The sequence below is a fragment of the Hemicordylus capensis genome, chromosome 4 (assembly GCF_027244095.1).
Source record: "Hemicordylus capensis ecotype Gifberg chromosome 4, rHemCap1.1.pri, whole genome shotgun sequence".
Classification (NCBI taxonomy): Eukaryota; Metazoa; Chordata; class Lepidosauria; order Squamata; family Cordylidae; genus Hemicordylus; species Hemicordylus capensis.
In genome coordinates, this window is record NC_069660.1 from 57661377 (window position 1) to 57686829 (window position 25453).

General features: G+C 44.3%; 1 long non-coding RNA gene across 1 annotated transcript in view; it reads left to right on the top strand.

Moving 5' to 3' along the window:
• Nucleotides 1–25453, top strand: part of LOC128324845 (uncharacterized) — a 119925-nt gene that overhangs the window by 22605 nt on the left and 71867 nt on the right. The gene's annotated exons all lie outside the window — the stretch shown is intronic.

Genomic DNA, 25453 nt, shown 5'->3' on the forward strand with positions numbered 1-25453 from the left:
GTGGGGATTATGGAAGTTATAGTCCAAAAACAGCTGGGGGGGGGGGTGGGCCTAAGTTGAGCAGGCCTGGTCTAAGGGAATATGAAATGATAACAGTTAACAAATTAGGATTGCTTGCTCAGCGAGTTACCCTAACTAGGCTGGACTCTTCATCCACCAGTAGTGTTAACAGAACTGCCCTAGGGTGATTGATGAACACCCCAAAATTACATTTGGGCTTTGTGTGGGGAAATTAGCTCAGAGTGGAGCTGTTCCATGTCAAAAATAATTTTTGTGCAAAGCTTTGGGGGCAGGAAAATGGACTGAGAGAGAGATTGCTGAAGTTCGAAAACAAATAAGACTTTATTTGAGGGCAAGGGCATACAGTGGAGTAAGAGAGTCACTAAAAAGCAATTTTATTACTAGAAATACATTTCAAGATTAACCATACAACTGCTAAGAAGAAATTTGGCTTAGTGTCTGAATTAAAGCAGTTTCCAGGCTGACCAGAGAAAGGAGGCTCGAAGAAACAGGTTCTTGGATTTAAGAGAGAAGAGAGAGGGAGCCCAGATTGGGGCACAGTAGTTATCATACAACCTCATTCCTTCCTTTATTGGCAGGTGGATCCTTGTAGCTTGGGATCAACCAAAGGACCTATTTCCTCAGGGATGGAGTGGGAAGCAACAAACAGCAGTGAAGAATCAAGGGGTTAGATGGCAGGGACAGATCCAAAGAGCATCTGTCCTCATGAAGCCAGTTCCAGGTGGTAGTGAAGAGGGCTGTGCAGATCGGATCTGGCAGGAGAGCCAATCTAGGGCGTGGAAGAAAGGGTGGCCTGCAGAGCAAAACTCTGCCAAGTGGTATGGCAAGCATCAGCGACAGCGTCCAAGTAATGGGTGACTCCAATGTATGGAGACCAAGTGAGGGGCACTGGAGTCCAAGTGGAGCATACTGGCTCAAGAAACCAGGGGCAGTTAACGCCCAAATTGTGTCCTGAGGGAATATTTCAATTGCTCTTCTTTCCTGAATAGGGCAGTACCAGGGAATTTCAAAAGATCCCATTGTTTGTGTCTGCTGTGCTGCATTACAGCACAGTGCTTGAATGGGTCAATGTAAATGGAGTGACTGAACATGCAAACATGGTAACTCTTTAGGTCAGAAACACCTAGTAAACTAATCAGTTTTAATGGATACATCTCTGAGTTTCTATTGTCCCCTTTAGCTTTCTTCTGATCGGGAGGGAATTTGCATTGTGGAACCTTATCTTACTTCCCTTTTGAGGTAATTGGTTTTTAGCTAGTTTGAGATATCTATGGAGGGGAGGTAAACCAAAGGAGGGTCAATCATGCAGCAAGACCTTGAATGGAGAGCTAATTTTTGTGAGTTTATGTCATGAGTCTACTTAGGTATCCCAGCATGGGGAAGGTGCAAGGCTAGCTCCCTTACAATTTGGCTTTGGCTAAATCTAGGGGTAATTGTCCCACTGCCTCCTAAATGACTAATCCCCACTATGCCAACAAACAGAGAACTCATGATACTGTGAGGCTCCTGAGCATGTAAAAAGTAAGACCCATACATCTTCAGTCTCAAATAGAGGCTTCTGGGAGCCTGCAGAAGAGCAGTGCTAGCAACACTAGTCTGCTCCTTACTGCCTTGAAGCTCATATTTCAATTAGGACTGTTACATCTCCCAAACGAGGGGTAAGGCTTTTCCCATTTGTAAGTATTCATTTAAATATAAACAAATCTACAGTTGTCCATTGCCTAGTACAAAAAGAGTTATGTTCAAACTCCACCTTGAAAAAAGAAAACCAAATCTAGGCAGGCCATATGAAAAAACAACAAAAAACATGGAAATCCCTTAACATAAGGTCTGGAGCAAGATTAGCCCTGGAATCGAATTGAGGTGGTCTCAGAAGAGCAAAGGTCATTTCAGAGGAGCCGTTTCATAGAACTTTTTATAGCAGTTTCATAGGAGAGCTGGTCTTGTGGTAGTAAGCATGACTTGTTCCCTTAGCTAAGCAGGGTCCATCCTGGTTGCATATGAATGGGAGACTAGAAGTGTGAGCACTGTAAGATATTCCCCACAGGGGATGGAGCCGCTCTGGGAAGAGCAGAAGGTTTCAAGTTCCCTCCCAAGCTTCTCCAAGATAGGACAAGATTTTTTTTTATAGGACGAGATTTTTTTATTGAACCAACAAACTACCAAAGCATACAGTACATTGCCAAAGCACAATTATATAAAAAAGGGGTTGTTTGTACATGATATATATCATGTTATTATTTGTTTTAAACTGTTTTTAGTATTTGTTTGTTGTGAACCACCCTGAGACCTTGGGTTAGGGCAGTATAAAAATGTAATAAATAAATAAATAAATAAATAAATAAATAAATATCTACAAAGATTTACACACAATGATTTGGAAACCCACAAGGTTATGAAGTATATGCAGGTAGTACTGTAACTCAGGGGTGGGGGATTTCAAGGCACATCAGGTAATCGGGGGGGGGGGTTACATCCAACGTCCATTTCCACAATTCGTCCCATTGCTGTTTAGAAGAGATACTCTTGTCTTTTTGCACTTAACCATACAAACTTTTCCAGAAGAGATTTACTGTCTCATCTGCTTGAACCTCTTGGTCGCGTCTTCCCTCCCTATTCCTATGCAGGAGCATTGCATAAATGACATACAGGTTTACTAACCTGATTACGAGAAGGGGAACATTCCAGTTCCCTAGTATGAAGGCACCCGTTCTGTACTGTTTCCTTGAAGGTTTCTTTCTGGGACCTCGAAAAGAGGTTCTATCGCTCAAACCTGATGTTAGTTCTTCCCAAGTCTGTTTTTCCAAATCAGGCCACTCTTGCTTACTCCCTGCCACACTCTTTTGGCTACCACACACTCTTTTAAGAAATGTGAGTGGGTTTCCCTGAATGTTTTACCTAGCTCACTAGCTTTCTGTTTGCATGTGATTTTAGGGCACTCTTGCTGGTCCTCTGGGAGCCATGGCTTAGCCGCATTATGTGGTAGTACTTGATGGTATAAGCGCCACCTTGTTTCCCATAAATAGAAAGGGATTTTTTTCTCCTTAAAGAGAGCGATAAGGTGATCGGGTTGCAACAAGTACTGTGAAGTGCGGTGTTTGTAGCGTTTACGTTCTAAATCAGGTTTTAAGAAACCCACTTCTAGAATCTCTCCATAAATTGTTTTCCTTAGCTGCTTAACTGAGGAGGATCCTTTAAATAGATCTGGTTCAACCTTCCATTTTTTAAGTGTGAATAACAAATCTCTCAAGTAGTCCGGGTGTTCTCTTTTTAAGACTTGTGTGATATTACCATTGAAAGATCCTTTCCCCCACCATGCTATGCCCCATGCTGACTTGCGCCAATGCAGAGCAAAAAGCGAGACCCAGGTTTTTTGCAGGAGGTTGGACATATTATGGACATTCACGAAAATCCAGTTTCCAAAATTGTAGGACATGAATTCAGTTACAAAATAGGGTTGCAGGGCAGGTAGGGCTAGGCCTCCCCGCTCAACCTCTTTAAATGCTACCGCACGGTCCAAAGGGAAGGACACTGTGTACCATACTATATGGAGGATCTGGCTTTCAACTCTCCGAAGGAGATCGAACGGGGGAGGATAGGTTATGCACCAGGGTTATCAGGTAAGTCCGGATGTAAAGTGCTTTCTGGTACATGGCAAGGCTCCATTTTTTCCACATGGTGATTTTAAGCATTAATTTTTCATCCCAATCTGTCCAATTTCCCCCCCAGACTTTTTCCTTAATCCCATATTCAATCCCCAAAATGTTTACTGTATCTACCCACTTCAGTTTGGACTCTGGGGCCCCTTCGCTTTTACATTCAGAGATGGGTAGGCACGAGAGTTGCTGGCGTCCGGGGTCCATTTTAACAAATACACTTTTGTCAGCATTTAATTCTGAGCCTGAGATCTTGCCATATTCCCAGAAGAGGTCTAGTATTACAGAGATTTCATTTTCATTCGATAAAAGTAATGTAACATCACCGGCATGAGCTACAAATTTTACCCTAAACTCAGAGTGCGGTTCTGAGTGCACAGGTGGTTCAGCTATCCCCTCACTCTCCCTCCTCCTCTCTCCCGGGAAGATCTTGCAGGGCGGAGGGATAGAGACCAAGAGTCCTTGCAGATGGGGTTCTTTCTGAATCCTGATCAGTATCGGATCCAGGGCAAAAACATAAAGTAATGGGCTCAGTGGGCATCCTTGGCAGACACCCGAATGAAAATGATCGGGTCGCCCCGCCATCCATTAATCTGTGGTGTCACCTTTGCATTCGTATAGAGCAGCTGTATCCAAGTCACGAATAGGGGTGGTATACCTTTAGCTTTCAACAATGTCCACAGATAATTGTGGTTCACTTCATCAAAGGCCTTAACTTGATCCAATAAGAGAAGGTGACCCTTCCAACTTTCATTCTGTATAGAGTAAAAAAGTACTCTCAGCAAAAACAATGAGTCTGTCATCTTTCTTCCTGAGATAGCGCTTGTCTGCAAGCTGTGGACCAATTTAGGAGCCACTTTCGCCAATCTATTATTTAGGATTTTGGCAAAGATTCTGTAATCGATATTTGTGAGGGTTATCGGTCTCCAGTTTTGTGGTAAAGTGGTGTCACCTTTCTTGGGGGGGGGGAATTAAGAGGCCGTCCCCAAAGGACCTATTTAAACGCCCATTGTCTAGGACAAAATTAAATAATTTTACTAAAACTGGTAGTAGCTGGTCTGCGTAAATCTTATAGAAAGGCCATATCAGACCATCAGGCCCCGGGGCTGATGTGTTCTTTCCCGCTGAGATAACTGCTCGGACCTCTTCTATAGTTACAGGATGGGTCAAAGAGCTTTTTCTCCCCTCAGTGAGGGAATAGCCGAGACCATATTCATTCAGGCTGCAGAACCTATCTAGATAGGATTGAATGTCCTTTACAGAAATATCCTTCAATGCATACAAGTTTGTATAAAACTGGGCCATGATCTTTAACATATCGTGGGGGTTGGCCATTAGTGGGCTACTTCCATCCGATCGCAGGCCTTGGAATGTCAAACTAGATGCATGCATCTTGTCCTTTGCCCACTCCCCTTTTTCAACTACAGACCCTTTGAAGTGATACCGCTTATTTTCTAAACGCCTGTGCCGCAGCTCATTTTGAAATGTCCTGATTGTCTCTTTGTAGCGGCGGCATGATTCCACGTCAAAGGCTTCTCCCCTGTTCATCTTATTTACAATCCTCAGATGTTGGGTGATCGCTTTCTGATAATTTTTGACCCCTCTCTTATATGTCCGGCTGGTCACTGCCCTAGTACGGCAGCCCACCCTCTTTTTAAGTGTCTCCCAGGCTCCCAAAAGATCATCTTCTGCCTCTAATAGCCAAGGGATCTGTCGCCTCAGTTCTTATAAAAGGACACCTTTGAGATATTCATCACTTAACATTTTGGAGTGTAATCGCCACAAGGGCTTACCATGTGGAATTACCTCAGAAAGATTACAAATAAATCCCACAGCCGCATGGTCTGACCATGGGGTAAGTACTAGTTTACACCTGTAGACTTCAAAAGAAGGGGGAGCCCAGAGTCTATCTAGCCGGCTAGCTGATCTTGGGTGGTAATATGTAAATTTGACTCCGGTTTTAAATTTATGTCTATACTGCGATGTAAAGTTCTCTTTGTGACAGATTGGGGAAAAATCCAAATCATTATATACCCCCAAGGCCTTATCATCTAAACCCAGAGTCTCACTCAGAAAATGTTGGAGAGCTTTTTCCTCATTCGTTAGAGAGGGACTTGAGGGGGAGACTGGGAGGCCTCCCGAAAAGGCTTTCCTGTCGCTCAGTTGGGTTCTGTTATTAAAATCCCCCGCGATCAGGAGGTGGTGCTTGGTGTCACATATATCTTTTAGTTTAGCCCAAAGAGCCTTCCTAAGGTGTGATTGTACCGGGGCATATATGGCGCAGAGTCTAAAGGCTCGGTCAAGCCTTAGAGTGGTTGTCAAGCTTGGGTCACCCCTGACAGTAAAATCTACATACATTAGTCTGCCCTGATCAATTTCCAATACCCTCTCGATTTTGAGATCAGGTCTGTCTTTAAACAATATCGCTACCCCTGCATTGCCGCTCCCGTCGTAGGACCAGAAGGATGGGCCCACTCTCCATTGCTGTTGTGCCGAAAAGCGAGAGATTCCTGCCTGCAACTTCGGAGAAGCCACTGCCAGTCTGTGAAGACAATACTGAGCTAGATAGACCAATGGTCTGACTCTGTATGTGGCAGCTTCCCATGTTCGTACAGTATGTCTCTCTCTCTCTCTCTCTCTTTTTAAGCTGAATATATCTGGCCAACATTCAGGCTAACAAATCTGGTTGCAATCAATGCACAGCATTCTCTCCTGGGGGCAGTTTTCATCAAGCACCCCTTCTCTTTTTAGCACACTGTGACTCCCCAAAATAACTTCCTGTGAGTTGTGCTTATGCTGCATTATTTTCATTATTTGCTTGAAATTGTTTACTGGCTTGATTTTTTCAACATAGGCTTCAAATCCACCTTTTAGCCCTTCAAAAATTGTCTGTTCATGTTTCCATTCCTTTTAAAACTGGTGATTATGATGAAAACTCATCCTTAGCTTTTGACAAGTAGACTAAATCAGAAATGAATGAGCTCCAGCTCTGTAACATGTGAAGTAGTTGTAACTATATTGAACTACTGATACAATAATTGGGTTTTATGTTGGATTGGTCTTATTGGTCTGTACCTTTGCTGCTGTAGAAGGTGTAAAAGGAAAAAAACCATGAAAACAAGAATGTGCACTAAGGTCAAACTGCCACATTTCATTAGTAAAATGAAGTTCATCTAGCCCATTCTGGGTCTCTTAAAAGAAAAAGGAAATTAGAAGTGTCATTTGTGCCTGAGGGTTGTCAAACTGCTTGGGATGACTGGGACCTGAAAATATGCAAAAATCACAACTTAGATCATAAATCATAAGACTAGCAGTGCAATCTAATCAATCAGTATTCATCAGCAACATCATCCTCAATCTGCCTTTATAGTTCAATGGATAGTATGTTGCATGCATGTAGATTTGAAAGATCTGGGCTTAGATTCCTGCTCAGCCATGAACTCAGTTGGTGATCGCAGAGCAGTATCTGATTTTACATTTACATATTTGAATTTTGCAACAGGCTGTCAGGAAGAAACCAGAAATCGGGCATCCGTCTGTGTCTTTGTAAAGTGGCAGCTGACGGACATGAATCTGTCAGAGGCCCCAGCTTCATCATTCATTTACCTCAGACTTAATTTCGGGCCATATCTACATTAAAAAGATGTGGTTCTCCATTAGGGATGTGCACAGAATGGGGTTTGCATTCTGATCCGAGCTTAGAATGGAACGCGAATCCCTAGAACATTCCATTGGAACAACCAGTCAAGCCAGTTGTTCTGACAGAATGAGCTCGGATTATGAGTGTTCTGAGCAGGGGTGCTGGAAAGTATCTTTAAAAATCATTACCTTCGTATTGCTCATACCAGCGAGCTCCCACGAGCAGCAGCGCTCCACCTGGCATCTCACTCCAAGACTGCCCTGTCTTCTGGTCTCTGCAGTGCATATGCTAATTAGGGATGTGTGAACAGTTCAGTTGAACAGTTCGGTTCGACTGTTCGGGGTCAAACCGAACTACCCCGTTTGGTCCAACCCCGGACCAAAACACACACACACACCAGGGGTTCGTGAGGCTTAAATTTTTTTAAAACTTACCCCCTCCGTGGGAGTTATCTGAGATGGTGTGGGGGGGGGTGTCCCGTGAAGGTTCCCTCTCCCCCTGCTTGTCTCCCTTATGCCCTAAATCAGCCGTTTAAATGCTCTTCGTCCTTTGCCCCTTGGCATGGTGGCCATTTTGGAGGCTGCCACGCCTGCGCAATAGGCCTCTGCATGGCCTGATTCATTCCTGGAGGGGAAAAGGTTTTTTGTAAACTATTTTAAAAAAACAAAAACAACCTCCTGAACATCCCCCACAGACCAAACTGTGGGAGGGGGGTTGAGCGGGGGCTGGAACAAACTGGCCCAATCCGGTTCAGGTCCAGTTCACACTTAAACCGAACCAGACCAGCTGGTTCCGTGCACACCCCTAATACAAATGGCTGCTGTGCATGTGGAGGCCAGAAGAGTGCTGTAGATGGGGCAACTTTGGTGTGAGATGCCAGGCGTGGCGCTGCTGCTCTCAGGGTAATGTTTGTTAAAGGTACCTCCCACTACCCCTCACCCAGCGGCGTATCTAGGGAAAATAGTACTTAGGGCAAGCACTGAAATTGCGCCCCCTGGCCAAACATCTGACACCCATCTTTCAGATAACTTTACCATAATATCAGCTCAAAAATACAAATCAAGCTCGTTAATCTTTTAATATTTCAAAAACTATTTAGCAGTGGACATAGCCAGACCAAAAAATGCTGGAAAACTACAAATTTCAGTATGCTGGGGCTCATGAAATACCCAAATACTATGTGGAGGTGTACTTGGAAAACTAAACAGAAGTGCCAGTCTAATTCTCTACTATGCATTGTAGCATCACTATTACATAAGTTTTAAAAATAAATGGAGAATTTGACTTTCCCAGATACTCTGAAGATAATTAAAGGATATGCAGAGTCAACTGTGTCACTGCTTGGAATATATTCTAGTATTTCGGAAAGACAGTTAAAATGAGAGAAAGAGAGCAAGAAACTCCCAGTGGGCATTTATTAAAACATAAGTTTTAAAAATAAATGGAGAATTTGACTTTCCCAGATACTCTGAAGATAATTAAAGGATATGCAGAGTAAACTGTGTCACTGCTTGGAATATATTCTATTATTTCGGAAAGACAGTTAAAATGAGAGAAAGAGAGCAAGAAACTCCCAGTGGGCCTTAATACTAAGGATTTCACACTGATTCAAAGATAAACTCACCATTAATAGCCATATTATTAAGACATCACATTTAACTCACTTATCACAAGAAGCAAAGTAAGAGCAAATGAATACAATCCTAGCTCATAAGCTTCAGCTCAGTATTCACAAGCCCTCTGTACATAGTGTGAAACTGAATATGTGTACAGTGACTTATATTAAATTTTTTAAAAATTACCTGTAGCCCCTTTCGGGGGCTTCCTATAGGGCATGGTCGGGGGCTGTAAAGGACCCCCATCCACCCACCAGCCTCTTCACTGCTGCAGCCTGACCACTGATTTTTGGGCCTGTTTGGGACTACAAAGATTGGCGTGGTGGCCATTTTGGAGGCTGCCATGCATGCTCAATGGCCTCTGCAAAGCCTAGCAAGGCCTAGGGCCTCACAAGGACCATTGGAGCATGTTCGGTGGCCATCTTTAAAAATAATGGTTTAAAAAAAAATGGCCGCCAAAAATAAAATGGCCACTGTACATGCTCAAATGCCTCACAGAGGCCATTTGAGCATGCACAGTGGCCATTTTGTTTTTGGCAGCCATTTTTTTTAAAAAAATGTTCATTTTAAAAAATTGCGCCCCCTTCAAGTGGCGCCCAGGGCACGTGCCCTGCCTGCCCCACTCTAGATATGCCCCTGCCCTCACCACCCACCCTGGTGCTACTCAGAACACTCAAAATGTCCTGACTCGGAAAGGGGTCATTCCATTCTGAGCTTGAAACAGGCCCTTCATTTGAAGGGCAGTTTATTTCTAGCTCAGAACACTTGAAATGGCCTGTTTCAAGTTGGTTCTGAGCTTGGAATGTTCTGTACATCCTTAATCTCAATTTGTGGATGGTGCTTATTTTAAGTACACAAATAAGTAAGTGGGCTACTTATCATACTGCCAAACAGACAGACATAATAGAAAACATGGCTAATTTTTACTATTGAAAGTTCTGTCCAAATGTTACATGCTTATATAATCAAGACCATATTATTACTTTCTGAACATATTGTTTATGCTCATATCACATATTGCAGGGGTTCCTAACCTGTGGTTCTCCAGATGTTGCTGAACAACAACTACCATCATCCCCAGCTACAATTGATTGTGGTTGGGGACAATGGGAGTTGTAGTCCAGCAACATCTGGAGACAGGAGTACTACATGTTGGGAACTCCTGAAATATTGTGATGCTACTCTGCAAGTACCATGGGACAGTGACTGACATCCAGATCAATGAACCATTTGCAGGAGGATGTTGTGCTAGCACAAAACGGTTGCACTAGCTAGTTGTGCTAAATCTGGAGCTTCCCTAAGCATTCTAGTGTTGTGCTACCTCAAACATTCTTGCACACACATACACCAATTGCACAACTGTGACACACCTCATTTGCTTTAATGGGGACATTTGCACAACAGTGCTATCCAGGGGCATAGCAAGGTTGGAGTGGGCCCAGAGACAAGATTTTAAAATGTCCCCCTCCCGCACTGAAGCTCAGCTCATGAAGTAAAGAAATCTTAAATGAGGCTGAATAGTGGTAACAAAAAGCATAGTAAAATTTCTCTCTCCCCCCCCTCCTATGTGCCACAATAGAACATCATCCTAAATTATTTTTTTAAAGGTTTTGTAAATTGTGGACGATGCAAGTCATTTAATGGTACTAGAGAAAGACATGCTGTTCTGGTGGCTCCAGGTCTTAACACTCACATCAATTTTGGAGGATGAATACAACTGAAGGAACCCCGGGTGGGTGCACGGCTGGGGGAGTCTGTCATGTGACTTGCCTCTGGGGGCCCCCCCAAGGCAGTGGGCCCCCAGACAACTGTCTCCCCTTTCCCTATTATAGTTACGGCCCTGGTGCTATCATGCAACAGACAACAGCACAATTCTGCAGATCCCTGAGTTTTACTGAAACGAAGCTAACTTCTTGCACCAGCACAAATGTGCTTGTTCTGCCAGTGGTTCATTGCTCTGGATGTCAGCCAGCATGCCTTGTTAATTCCTTGTTAATTCCTTTTCTCTGCCTGGGGAACTCTGTGGCTGGAATTGGCTGGGTGGGTGGAGGTGGGGGCTTGTGAGAGTGATCCTGCCAAGGAAGAAAAGACTGAGGACACTTCTAAGCCTCGTTTCCTGATACAACTATTTTAACAAGTACATGTTACAAACTCACACTGTGAATTTGAAAAAGTCATTAAAATTTGAAGTGCATGTATGTATTTTATTACCATGGGGATGCTGCAGAAAGACACCGCAGTTCAGAGTCAAGGACTTCTATACCTACTGATTTCAGTAAGCACTCATATTGGATTTTGGCCACCATAGGAAGTCACAGTTTACCCTGGTACATGTTTCTACAGTAAGCACAAGTTGTGCTTTTCAAAAGATATCTGTATGAGTCTTAAATATTGCTGTTTTAGTGGGTGCACAGTGCTGTTTTCTAAAATGTGCCAGTTGAAATATTAACACATGAAGTAGCCTAATCCTCTAATTTTGCATTTTAAACCAATGATGTGGGATTGTAGACTTTTCAGAATCTCCTTAGAATGTCATTGCTGCCAATGAAATTGTGAGCACTAGCAATAATGATTGACTTTACATCAGCTGGCCATATTTATCCAGCTTCAAGAATTCAGCCTTTCCATCCATTTTTCTTTTTTATCCTCAAAAGAGTATGATTACTGGCAATCAGGCAACTTTAGCTACTGGAAGCAACCAAATTAAGTGGCAACTGAAGTGACTTTTATCTCATTTAATGATTAAAGCAAATAGAAGTAAACCACTAAATGACTGATGTTTAGGACTTGCTGTGCAGTGGTGCAGTTCTGACTGTGCCTCAGTGCTCATTGCATTGCAGGAGATAACCAAGCATTCTGTAAATCACACTGCTCTAAGCTTGTAAAGTTTTACACTCTGCATTGCGTGTGTCATTAAGCACTTTGGTTTTGTGGCTTTGCTCATGGACGGTTTGTGCCTTTTACAAGAGCAAGGGCCCAGAGCTTGCCAAAGCCAGATGCTCTCTCTTATTAAAAAGGCATGTTCGCCAAGTTGTGATGTGCCTACAGTAAACCCTCTCCTTCACATCTTCTCACCTACCAAATCAGTTTGCAGTGGTACATACCCCCAAATCTTAATCCTCTGTCACAGAATTGGAATGACCACACATGTTGTTTTGTCTGGTTTATTCATAAATCTGAATTTGAAAAGGACTCCTATGTTCTTTACTCCTTACCTGCAGGGGTGCAGATCTCCCCATAAGTCAGTGACAGGTGTTGCCAGCGCTGGGGTAGGGAGAGAGGGCGGGGCAGGCTGGCCGCAGCTGCATCTCTTTCTCTTCTCACCCTACCCTGGCTGCCCCCCGCCGACTATCTCTCTTTCTCTCCGAGTCAATTTTCAAACTGCAGTTTCTGCACAAAAATTGGGGAGGTAAGGAGGCACTTGTCATCTGGTTACTTCAAGTTAGATTTCTGGTGAATTGGACAAGTGGTTTCAGTTTTATGACCAAAAAAGCATCTATGGCTTAACACGGTAGAGTGTTTTTAGTCTTCACAATTATACAGGTGCTCTTGTGCCTGTATAACACCTGCCTACTGAAGATTACACTTCATGTATCTGGTGAACTGGGAGTGTAATCCACAAAGACTTATCCTACAATAAATGTGCTGGTCTTTAAGGTCATTCTCACAACATGAGCCACGAGGGTAGGAGAGTGTTAACCCAGACAGCTCATGTTGTTTGCACCTCTGGGAGAACTCCAGACCCAGCTGCTCCAGAGCTGGGTGGCCCTTATCAGCAACTCAGGTAAAAAGTGAGGTAGGAGAACAAGTGTACACCTCCTATCTCACTCCATGGTCGTGTGCAGCTCCACACTGCCGGCAGCCATCTTAATTATAGAACCAGGCAGAAGGAGTGGCCAGGCAGCATGGAGGTTTCCCAATGCACCACACTGCTCGCATGGTGCATTGTGGCATACCTGGTGGCCTGGCTTCCTCCCCCCATCCCTTGCTGCACCACTCATGTGGGTGCATGGCTAGCAGAGCCCTGATCAGGCTCTGGTCATCTGGCAGAAGGCAGGAAGACTCCTACCTTCCTCCTAGCCCACCTGTTGTGGTCATGTGAATGACCTTTCTATGTTCTTCATATTTTAATTGTAATCTGTTTGCAACACAGAATTGCCCCCACACCCCAAGAAGACACGAGACACGTTTGTATGGTGAAACAGGGGCCATGATTTATTTATACATTCAAAATGTAATGCTAAATAAAACTGGGATTTTAAAACGCTCCACTCCTGTAGTGCGGAAGCTAAAGGCATGCACACCCAGGGTATGCCTCACCTAAAGCATACGGGCAATACACCTTGGCTCCAGACAGCCCCAGTGCTCTAAAGCAGGAGCTGCCCATCTTAGCTGACCTAAGGTCAGGCCTTTGCCATAGTTGCACCCCCCAGCAGCCACACAGCATGTCTGGGGAGCTTAGCCTGACAGAGTAGATCAGGCCAGGCCAGAGTTACGAGCCGCACAGTATCTAGGGAACTGACCTGTCCGTTCTATAGCCAAATGCTTACCTGAAGGTGCTCACCAAATTCAGATGTTAACCCCAACCGCACTGTACCTGCCACAGCGAGGGTTAACATAGCTTAACACCCTGCACAGCCCACCAACCATGCAACACAGCAGCCAATCCCTTTCTAAAATCTTCTAGAAAAACACTAGTACCCCTGGGCAAAAGGAGGACCCCATCACCTCTAACAGTTTGGAAGCTGAAAACACAATGTCAGGGTGTGTCAGAGCCACACCCACAAGGGTCTGGACAAAACTGGACAAAACAGGCCCTCTCAGTCTTAAATGGGTGCATGCTGTAACATGTTGGACCAAATAACTATCAGCCCAGGGATCCATTCCTGCACCTGCGCCAGGTCTGTTTGAGCTCTATGTATGATGGAGAGCCCTGACTGCATAACTAAGTCATTCTCCCCCATGTGAACCACCAAAATGTCTGGCAGCGGATTATCCACCACAAATTTCCATAGCATGGGCAAAAATTGGGCAAGTAACATATCCCACTGACTGATACAGTAGATCGATGCCCACTTTCCAAGTCCTAGCTGCGTCCCAGGCTGTGTCCCACACACAGTCTTGTGGGCCCAGAATTGACCCAGGATGAGGACCCGAGCCCAGTCAGCTGGCCACACTGGTTCTGTAAGGAGAAGAATAACCAGTAACTGAAGTCAAAGCTCTTAGCACACATAGCACTTATACATGACCGAGCGCCAATGGCCAAGCCACTGAATGGCCTCGCCCATGAATCCCCCCTGGGAAGCCGCCAAAGCAGCATCAATGCAGAATGAATGAAGCAACAGTCGCTCGGTGGCCAAGGATCTGTGCTGCACTGCCACTGTGCTGCACTGTGCTGCACTGCCACGGCATTGTTCATCTCCGGACCTTCCACTCTCGGTGCACCTGGCATAGGCGTAGCTCTATCCAGGGCTCTTCCTAGGTGGGGTGCGGGGCTAGGGGTGAATCAGCAGGTATGGGGCCCCCTTAACATTTTGTATGATTACAAAATCATACTGACAGATGACATACTGTATAAATAGTGTGAGTGAGTGAGTAAGGTTTTGGGACATGTCCAACCAGCTTGGTCATATAGTTCATTTGTAAGGGGGGGGGGAGTTAAAAGCACAACACATGCTCCTTGCTTCACAGTTCTCACTCAGACATTCGGGATTGCAAACCAACTTGAGAATAGTGCATGTACAAATATAATAAAGTTGATTTAGATGTTTACAGTTAGCCCTACTTTTACTAGTTGTGAAGTGCTCTATGGATAGAGAGAACTCTTTCTGGCAGCTTTGCTGCAGTAGGAAATTTTATTAAAAGTCATGAAACAAGCCACTTATAGGGCCTTTTTTGATATTTTTTATTTAAAAAATTAAAAATATATATTAGGAACAAATTATTTGTCCAAACCATTTCAATCTCAATATTCAGAGCCCTCCAACTCTGCCCTATATCTGTGCCTGATATCAAAGCCTTATGCAAAGTCATTCCAGGTGATCTAAAGGGTGGGGCAAAAAGTGGGGTGCTATTACCCTTTTTTATGAAGGCAAAGGGCAGATTCCTCCACATGGGGGTGGAATGATGGTCCAAGGTGTGTGTGTGTGGGGGGGGGTAGTTGCAGACGTTTTTGTAATTTTCTGCTATGAAACAAGCTGCTTGTAGGATTTCTTAAAAATATATTTTTAAAAAGTCAAAAAAATATTAAAAATAAGCAATTTGTCCAATCCATTTCAATTTCAGTATTCAGAGCCCTCCCACCCTGCCATCTGTGACCAATATCAAAGCCCTATAGGAAGCCGTTCCATATATATACAAGGGGTGGAGAATTATGAAAAAAGGGAAATCCCATAATTTTCATAGCTGGCTCTGAGGAGGCGGAGGAAGGCACAAGCTCTCAGCACAGCCCATGGTTGTAGGGCAGGGAGGGCAGAGGGTGGCCACTCTGCCTCCTGGCTTGAGAGCTTCAGGGACTGGGGAGAGCTTCAGGAAACTGGGAGGTCTTCGGGGAGGCCTGCTCCAGCAGAGAAGTCCTTCGAAGCCCTGCCCACCCACTGAACAGCTGAGAGTTGGTGGGAAAGGTAGCTGAAGCAGTGTCTCTTCTTGTGCAAGGAACCTTTGGATAGCAGGCTAGCCTGCTTGCAGCTCCTGCAGGCTGCAGCTTTACAGGTTGGCCAAGCTGGGAGAGGGGAGGAAGGTCAATTTTTGCAGGGCATGCTGCTCCCCTGTGGGGCCTGTCCCAGCGCAGGGTCTGGGGTGATTGCCCTGTTCGTCCTGCCCTAAGGACAGGCCTGGCTCCATCCTTGTCTTCCGATAGGTCAACAGGCGCCAGTTCAGGTCTTCTCTGCTTCCAATGAACCCAGTCTGATGGATAAAGTCTGCATCAACTTAGCCTTTTTTGCACCCCTGGTGAGCTTCTTGGGCCCAGCCAGAACCCCAGAAGGCCCACCTTTGTCTTTTCCATCCAAGGAAGTGCTCCTCTCCTTTTCAAGTACTTCCAAACGAGCAATGAGTGCCTTGATGGTGCCCATATCATTATCCTCATCAGATGATGAATCATTTGGAGGAGTGGGCCTCCTGGGAGGCTTAATTGGCTTTCCATCTATCTTCCCCTTGACCTTTTTGGGATCTATTACCTTCACAAACTCCCCAGCCAACCAAAAGCAAAACCACGTTAATAGCCCAACAAAATGCTCAAATGGCCCAGAAAAGCTTCCTCCTGCCCTCCGAATATACAGCCCCCAAGCAGCCAATGGAAACCCTCCCCCATTAGTGGCGAGACCTGTATAGCCCTTGAGGCCTACCCCGCCCTCCTGCAGGCCCTGGCAAAAGCCCCCAATAATCGCCCCATCGCTCTCCAAACCAGGAGGAAAAACTGAAACTGCCCCCTGATCTTGATGCTCCTGGGATCCACCCGTTGTCATCCTCACTGCTGCAGCACTTGCAGGGGGAAAAACACATCCGCAATCACCGCCATGAGCCAGGTGCATGGCTGCAAGCCACCTACCCACCCACCACCATTAGAAGAGCTCCGACCCCTCACGTCTGCTCCTGCTGCCTACAAAGAGTGAATTGAGGAGACTGGATGCTGACGCCGACAGCTTGGCCAAAGTCCTGCCCCTGCAGGGCCCGGAAGCCAATGGGCTTCGTCTGAGCTTCGTGCTTCTTGGCAGGGGGCAGGGGCAAATGGGCCCGCTGCCCATTCAGGTGGTGAGCAGCCAGATTGCGTAGCTCTTCCTGTTTATAACACACCACAATGCATATTTCATCCATTTGATGTGAATGGTTCTTGCAACCTTATTTGCTATTGCAGAATTCATCTGAGAAATCACATGACTCTGTGGCCACAGACAAATCATTTAATTGCTTTCTCATCTTCTTGTCCTTCCTTAAGACTTGGAGCAAAATGATGATGATTTTTATCTGTGCGGTTGACAATTTCCTTCCTTGTCTTTATGAGCATTTATTATGCTTTCCTGCATTTGCCTCAGAGCCTCACCTTTGTTATGATAACCTCTTCTGACAAGGTTTAATTTGCCTAAGCAAATGATAAAGCTTTTCTTTTTAACCTTACGAGCTGGATCTATGATGTCAAATTTAACTTTTGAACCAAGTAAGAAACTAGAGAAAGATCACCACGAACTGCACTTTGTGGCTGATTTTGCCTACCCATGCTGGACCAGACCTAGCCCTAGACCCAGCCCAACCCCAACCCCCAACCCCACCCTACGTGCATCAGATAGCTTGGTGAGTCAATGCCCTCACCCAGTTTTCTCCATCCCCCCAACTACAACCCTGATCTTTTTTTAGGAACATAGGATGCTACCTAATACCAAGTCAGACCATTGGTCCTTCTAGCTCAGAATTGTCTACACAGACTGGCAGTGGCTTCTCCAGGTTAACAGGCAGGAGTCTCTCTCAGCCCTATCTTGGAGATGCCAGGGAGGGAACTTGGAACCTTCTGCATACAAGCATACTAGCATGCAGGTGCTCTTCCCAGAGTGGCACCACCCGCTAAGGGAAATATATTACAATGCTCACCAGAGGTGCACCTAGGTAATTTTAGAGCCTAGATCTAAAGGACTTTGGAGGGGGCCCCCCACTGCAAGTTAAGCATCATTTTTTAACATGTAGGTTTTTGAGGGCACAAACCACACCACCCAGGTCAATCTAAAGATATTTTGGGGGCCCCCAGGGTGTGTGGAAGCCCTGGACATTGGCCCCGAAATCCAGGGGTAAGAATTCCTCTGTTGCTCACATGCAGACTCCCATTTGAATGAATGAATATCTTTATTAAGATCTCTGATCAGTTATATAAACAAACAGATACTATATTCAGATAAGAAGTAAATCATGGCGAATATACCAACATAGAAGCTTCATGGAGGTTAGCTGTTGTTGTTGTTATTATTTCTTGTTTACACAGACAGGTGTTATTTACTGGTTTGTTTTATCCAGACATCGAGTCCTTCCCAAGGACCTGGGATGGCTGAATTTTATCATCTATACTGTTGGTTATTATAGATATCGTCGCAAAATATAGGCTGTTCCCAGTAAAGTTGCTTTTTGTAATTGGCTGATGGTGATTTCTGTGGCCCCTATGGCATTGAGGTGCTCTTCAAGTTGTTTTGGAATTGCACCCAGGGCGCCAATTACCACTGGGATTATTTTGGTCTTCTTCTGTCAAAGCCTTTCAATTTAAATTTGTAGATCTTTGTATTTTGTGATTTTTTTCTATTTCTTTTTCTTCTATTCTGCTATCCCCTGGTATTGCTATGTTGATTACAGATAACTATAGTTATATCTGCTGTATTGTGTGGCAGATGTTTGTCTGTTTGTAGTCGGAAGTCCCATAATATTTTTGCATCTTCATTTTCTACAACCTTTTCAATGTTATGGTCCCACCAATCTTTGGGTACAGGTAGCTTGTATTTTTTGCAGATGTTCCAGTGTATCATCCCTGCTACCTTGTCATGCCTTTGTTTGTAGTCAGTCTGTGCAATCTGTTTAAAACACGTGATTAAGTGATCCACTGTTTCATCTGCTGCTTTACAAAGGCAGCACTTGCTGTTTGTTGTTGACTTTTTGACTTTTGCTCTTATTGCATTTGTGCTTAGTGCCTGTTCTTGTGCAGCCAGTATTAAGCCCTCTGTTTCTTTCTTCAAGTTGACATTCTTAAGCCATTGCCAGGTCTTGGTGATGTTTGATTTTCCACTTATATTGTGCAACTATTGACCATGCAGGGGTTTATTTTTTCCATTTTTCTGCTCGGTTCTTGACTTGTTCTTTCTTGTAGGCCTGCTTTGTTTCATTGGTGCTGAATAGTTTCTCATTATTGACCATTTTAAGTGCATCTTCTTCACTGTCCTTTATGTATTCTGCATGGCCTCTTTTCTCCTCCTCTACTGTTTGATGGAATTGCAGCATTCCTCTTCCACCTGAGCCGCAAGTGAGGTATAGCCTATCTACATCACTGTGGGGGTGCAGAGCATGATTGATGGTCATGATTTTCCTGGTCTTACAATCTAGTGTCTCTAGCTCTGCCTGGGTCCAGTCTATTATTCCTGCAGTGTATCTGATAACAGGTACAGCCCAGGTGTTTACGGCATGTATGGGGTTCCCACCATTGAGTTTGGACTTTAGGATGTTTCTAACTCTCCTGATGTATTCACTTCCAATTTTTCTTTTAACTTCAGTGTGTGCAATGTTATCAGCCTGGAATGCCCAAGTATTTGTAATGTTCTATCTCTTCCAGGTTCTTGATCTTGCTACCATTGGGCAGTTCTATTCCTTCTGTTTTTGTTATTTTCCCTCTGTTCATTATTAATGCAGCACACATGTCTAGTCCAAACTCCATTGCTATATCGCTACTGAATATATGGACAGTGTTTAGCAGTGATTTGATTTCTGACTGGGACTTTCCATACAACTTCAGATCGTCCATGTACAGCAGATGGTTGAATTGACTTGATGTTTTAGACGTTTGGTATCCAAGGCCTGTTTTGTTTAGTATTTGTGAAAGTGGAGTCATGGCAATTACAAACAACAGAGGAGATAGTGAATCCCCTTGGAAAATACCTCTTCTAACGCTAACCTGTCCAAGTGTCTCACCATTGATTGTTAACTGTGTACTCCACATGCTCATTGATTTTTTTTATAAATATCTGAATGTTTTTGCTGACACCAGTTGTTTCTAAACATTTTAGTATCCATGTGTGAGGCAATGAATCGAAGGCTTTCTTGTAGTCAATCCATGCAACACTTAGATTTGTTTTTCTTCTCCTGCAATTTTCTAAAATCATTTTGTCAATCAGCAGCTGGTCTTTTGTGCCTCTGGTGTTCGGGCAATTTCCTTTCTGTTCAACTGGAAGCTGTTTGTTAGTTAAGTGTAATAAGTGTTGCATTACTTCATCGGCTATTATTCCAATTAATAATTTGAACATGGTTGGCGGGCAGGTTATTGGTCTATAATGACTTGGAACTGCACCTTTTGCTGGGTCTTTCATTATGAGATGAGTTTCCCCAGTTGTTAGCCATTGTTCAATATCACCTCCTTGCAAAATGTGATTGAATTGTTTTGATAGTTGTTTATGAAGGCTTGTTAGGTGTTTAAGCCAAAAGCCACGCAGTTCATCGTCGCCTGGTGCAGTCCAATTTTTAATTTTCTTTGCTCTTTCACTTATTAATTCTGGTGTTATTATTAGAATTTGCATTTGTTGGTTACATTTTTACAGGTCCACTGATCTTATATCCGAGCTCTTGTGTTGTTATTGCTGCTCCACTGTACATTAGTTGGTTTGTTTCCTGCAAATTATTGGTTGTTATTTCTGCAAGTGCAGCATTGACATCTTTTAATGCCTGAGCAAGTTGTTTTTTGGCAACTGTTTTTAGAGCTGGAAGTCAAACCTTGGTGGTCGTTTGGTTCATGTGCTCAGTTATTTTTTGCTTTAGTTCTTGTTGCTTTTCTGTTAAACAGCTTTCAGTTTTTTGAGGTGAAGGCAAAAGGGAGGTTGCCTGGTTTTGATTTTGGAACAATTCAGCAACAGTGGCATCCTCTATTTCTAACACCTCCTCCACCTGGCCTGAGCAACTTCTTCAGTTGGTGGCAATTCTTCTTCCATATCTTGAGCCTGTGTTGCTCTTTGCAGTTCTTCCAGCTCAACTCCTGTGAATACTTTATTTCTTATTATGAATCTTCTCTGGTCTGCTAGCCTTTGTTCTGTGATTTCTGTATCTGAATGCTTCTCTTTCCAAATTTGGTACATTCTTCTAAAATAACCTCTTCTAGTTGGACTAGACTTGTAATAGCAGATCATTATTTCCTTTTCGGCGTTTTTCATATATTTTTTTCCGGTTAAGCGACGTTTCTTCCAGTAACCTTGCAGTCTCCAGCCCTGGTTGCTCAACTGAAGATCCTGAGTCCTGTTGCCCACTTGCCACCAGATGTCCAGGGACTCCAGCACCTTGCGCGGTCCTTGTTGACCCAGGCAATGACCGATCCAGTATAGATTTATTAAAGTTACGTCTCACCATATTGTTGATGGGAGATGCACTCTTTGTCTGGCTCCTCACGTGAGACCTGCCCAGTGTGGTTGGACCTCTGGCATAGCTCTCACCTTCCTCAGATCATGCAAGCCCCACAACCACGCCAAGGTAGTGCCTCACTGGGGGATGATGATGATGATGATATTAATTATAATATAATTAATAATTATCACCCCTGCCTCCGTTTTCAGCCAGAAGTACCACATGTGCAAGCAGCCCACACTGCAAATGCAATGCTATGCAAACCTTGTTTTCATCCCAGATGATTATGCTGTGCTTGTTGGGAGTGTGGATTAGAAGGGATCATTCTGAGGCTGGGACTCGTTAGTGGTGTGCACGGAACCACGCCTCTGTCGTTCGGTGCTGGGGTGGTGGTGGTTATTTAAGGGTGGGGATGCACTTACCCCTCCCACCACTTCCCCCCCACCAGCACTCCTTTAAAAAAACTTCCTGGGGTGGGAGCATACCTCCCTGCCGCCCCTGCCCCCATTTTCGGCCGGAAGTACCGCTTGTGCAAGCAGCCTGTACTGACACACGACCCCGGCAGCCAGGTTAACTTGCACCCTTAACCTGGGCTAAGATCTGGGCTTTGGCATTGGGTTTGGTGCTGAGGCACTGCCAGGATCCTTGTGGATCCCAGTGGTTCTCACCAAATCCAGGCTAGGCTGCCTAAGCCTGGGCTTGACTGCTCATGAGAACAGCCTCATTCATTGGTGACAAACCATGTATGACGACGACGACGGCGATGATTATTATTAATTCAATTTATATACCCCCCCTTCCAAAAAAGGCTCAGGGCAGTTTACCCAGAGAAATAATAAATAAATAAGATGGCTCCCTGTCCCCAAAGGGCTCACAATCTAAAAAGAAACACAAGATAGACACCAGCAACAGTCACTGGAGGTACTGTGCTGGTTGTAGATAGGGCCAGTTACTCTCCCCCTGCTAAGTAAAGAGAATCACCACGTTAAAAGGTGCCTCTTTGCCCAGTTATCAAGAGTCTATCTGTTAACAGATATTAACAGCAGCTGCACTTTCGCAACCTTATAGGTGGTAGAAGGTTTCTTATCTGCAAGGAGGAGTGTGGTGTAAAAATTAGCAGTCTGACATAGAAGGCGTATTAGCTAGGGAGAAATGACTGCACTGGCTATCATTCTAAAAATGACAAAAGAGCAGCACATGGTAGACAGATTTGACCTCACCTGTGCTGCAGGGACATAACCAACTGACCAGAGGGGTTTTCAGAAACCTTCCAGGTAAAACCACTGATGGTAAGGCGTCATATCTTGCTCTGAGGAAAACCTTGTGATGGCTTGGTAAAGAGAGGGATGATAGCTATCAGGTTCCTGGTTTAAATCACCAAGGCGCCCTCTTATGGTCTCTGGGATGGAGCTTAAATTGTTCTGATGTTCAATGTCCAAGATCCTCTGTTTGAGGATCTCCTTGACTTGATTATAATCTGATATGGACAGATGTTCAGCAGAGAGGCCAAGTGATGACAATTTACCCATCAGTGCTCGTGTCCAGGTGGATTGAAACCTATCGGCCAATGTAAGAAGGATCAATCCCAGAGAGGAGAAATGTATCCTAAGCCAATAACTGAGGATTAAAATCCATGCTTTTGTTTCCACCCTCTGGAGGCCCATTTCCAACCTCAATGCTGTGCTGAAGATACATCGAGAGGCCCTGAATACTGCTCTAATAAACTTGGATTGGATTATCTCCCGCGGCCTATAGTTAGGGTAGGGGCCCAGTTGTGCACCATACAAAAGTTGGGCCAATGATTTAGCAGCAAATAACTTTAACGCTGCAGGGATAACCTCTCCACCTTTGGAGAGAAAGAATCTTAACATTGCTGATGCACTTCTTTGTGCCTGTTGGGCAATGTAGTTCGCATGGGCCTTCCATGACCCAGTGGCATGAAAAACCACACCCAGATATTTAAAACTATTGACCTGCTCTATACGATGGCCTTCTATATGCCAGTTAAATCTTTTAGGCCTCTTGGCAAAGACCATCACTTTGGATTTCTGGAAGTTAATTACCAAGTGGTTGTCCTTGCAATAAGTGGCTAAGAGCTTAAGCACTCTCCCAAGGCCTGCAGGAGTTCATGAAATGATAGCAGCGTCATCTGCATACAGCAGGATTGGGATAGCTGCACCCTCAATAGATGGGGAATGTAGCGCTGGATTGGCGAGATTATTAGCTAGGGTATTTATGTAAAGATTAAACAGGAAGGGTGCCAAAATGCACTCTTGCCCATTCAAATGCAAACCAGGGCAGACTCTGCTAAGCAAAGGAACAAGTGAATTCATGCTTGCTACTGCAAGACCAGATACATATATATTTCTGATCGATAGAACACCATAGTGTATGGGTCAGATGATATCAGGGACACTCTAAGACACTTTGTGGGGAGAAAGTGAGCCTGGGCATTGCTGGCCCACTCATGAGGCACGATGAGGCAGCCACCTCAGATCGGCAGGTGCAGCAAAGTATCTGCCTCCACCGGCCCACCACCTCTGCTGACCTGCCTCACCCACCACGTCATTGACAGGTAGTTGTCTACTTAATTGTGGAGCTGGGACACAGACCTGAAGGAGGAACTGAAAGGCACACATTTCCTTCTATTCCAGTATAAGGCAGCTTCCTATGTTCCTATCATAACAATGATAAGAAGAAAGCAAATGTTATTAGGGATCATTTCGGCACCTCTTTGAAGAGGTGCCAAAACGATCTGGCTCTCTGCAGCCGAAACGTTTCAGCACAGAGCAAGGGGTGCCTTTCAAAGGAGGCAGGCAGGTCTTACCCTCAAGCCTCCGCCACCCTACACAGCGCTCTTCTGAGCAAAGCTGCTCCGTGAAAAGCGGCAGCCTGTGCCACTGGTTCCTTTAAAGCGCTGCACCATGGCAATGGGAGGCTGCTCTGGGCATCTTACTATTCTTCTGCTACCCCAACAGTCTGCCACGATTGGAAAAAAGCTGATCCTGATCCCAGTCTCAACATTCTGAAGTGCCCGAAGGAACTGAACTTGACCTCTGTGGTTCTGGTTTAGACTGAACCACAACTGAACTTGGTGATTTTGCACAGACCTACAAGTTAGCAATGCACCTTGTTTCACATAAGGTTTCTCTGTGTAAAAGCTCTTGGTGAAAAAGCCCCATCACCAGGGGTGTATCTATAATAGGGCAAGGGGAGACAGTTGTCTGGGGGCCCACTGCCTTGGGGGAGTCCCCAGAGGCAAGCCATATGACTGACTCCCCCAGCCGCGCACCTGCCTAGGCTTCCTTCAGTTGTATTCATCCTCCAAGATTGATGTGAGTGTTAAGACCTGGAGCTTCCAGAATACCAGAACAGCATGTCTTTCTCTAGTACCATTAAATGACTTGCATCATCCACAATTTACAAATTTACAAAATCTTTTAAAAAATAATTCAGGATTATATACACACACACACACACACACACACACACACACACACACACACACACTTTTTGTTACCACTATTCAGCCTCATTTAAGATTTCTTTACTTCAGGAGCTGAGCTTCAGTGAGGGGGGCCCCATTTTAAAATCTTGTTTCTGGGCCCACTCCAACCTTGCTACGCTCCTGCCCACCACCTCCTTTCTTTATAAGTCTGAGAGTTGCCTGAAATTATTGGTCAACACTTTCTTTATGGTCTACAGTGAGGGTTTTGCTTGCTGTTGCAATTATGTCTCTTTCCTCCTCTTCCTTTTCCTGTTCCCCCTCCTTCTCCTCCTTTTTCTTCCCTTCTTTTTCTTTTGTACTGATAGACAATGCTTGCTGCTTTTCCATTTGCTATTCCCCACTTCAAAATATATCACAAAACGAGAGAATCTTCAGCTAATGGTGTTAAAGTTCAATATTCTCCACAGTGAAGAGACAGTTCCTTCCTTCTAAATACACAACTCTGGTTCTATTAAATTGAAACACTTGGGTATGAGAGTGGGGTATTCAGTTGTTGAAGGATAAAATGAGAGTTGTGCCTATTTTTATTTTTATTTTTATTTTTATTTATTTTGGTTCTGCTGATTCTAACTACACGAGAAAGAGTGGATGGAGATGAAAGTGTTAGAAATCTCCCTGTTATTAGTATTAGTATTGTAATTATTACTGTATTTTAAAACATTGTATCTGATCTGCCTATGAATCAGACAAAAACATTACTTTGCCAATATGAGAAAAAAGTCCATTAACAAGGGCTATCTGACTTGGCTATATGTTACTTTCACAAAAAGGACTGTCAACACTGACAGTAAGATAATCTGCGGTTTTCTACTGCTTGCCATTTTACTGCCAACTTCCTCCTCCTTCTCCTTTTCCTTCCGTTTTTCTTTTGTACTGAAACACATAAAATAGTGGGGCCAGTCACATGACCTACTAGGTGGCGGGGAGGCTATGTAAACCTTGT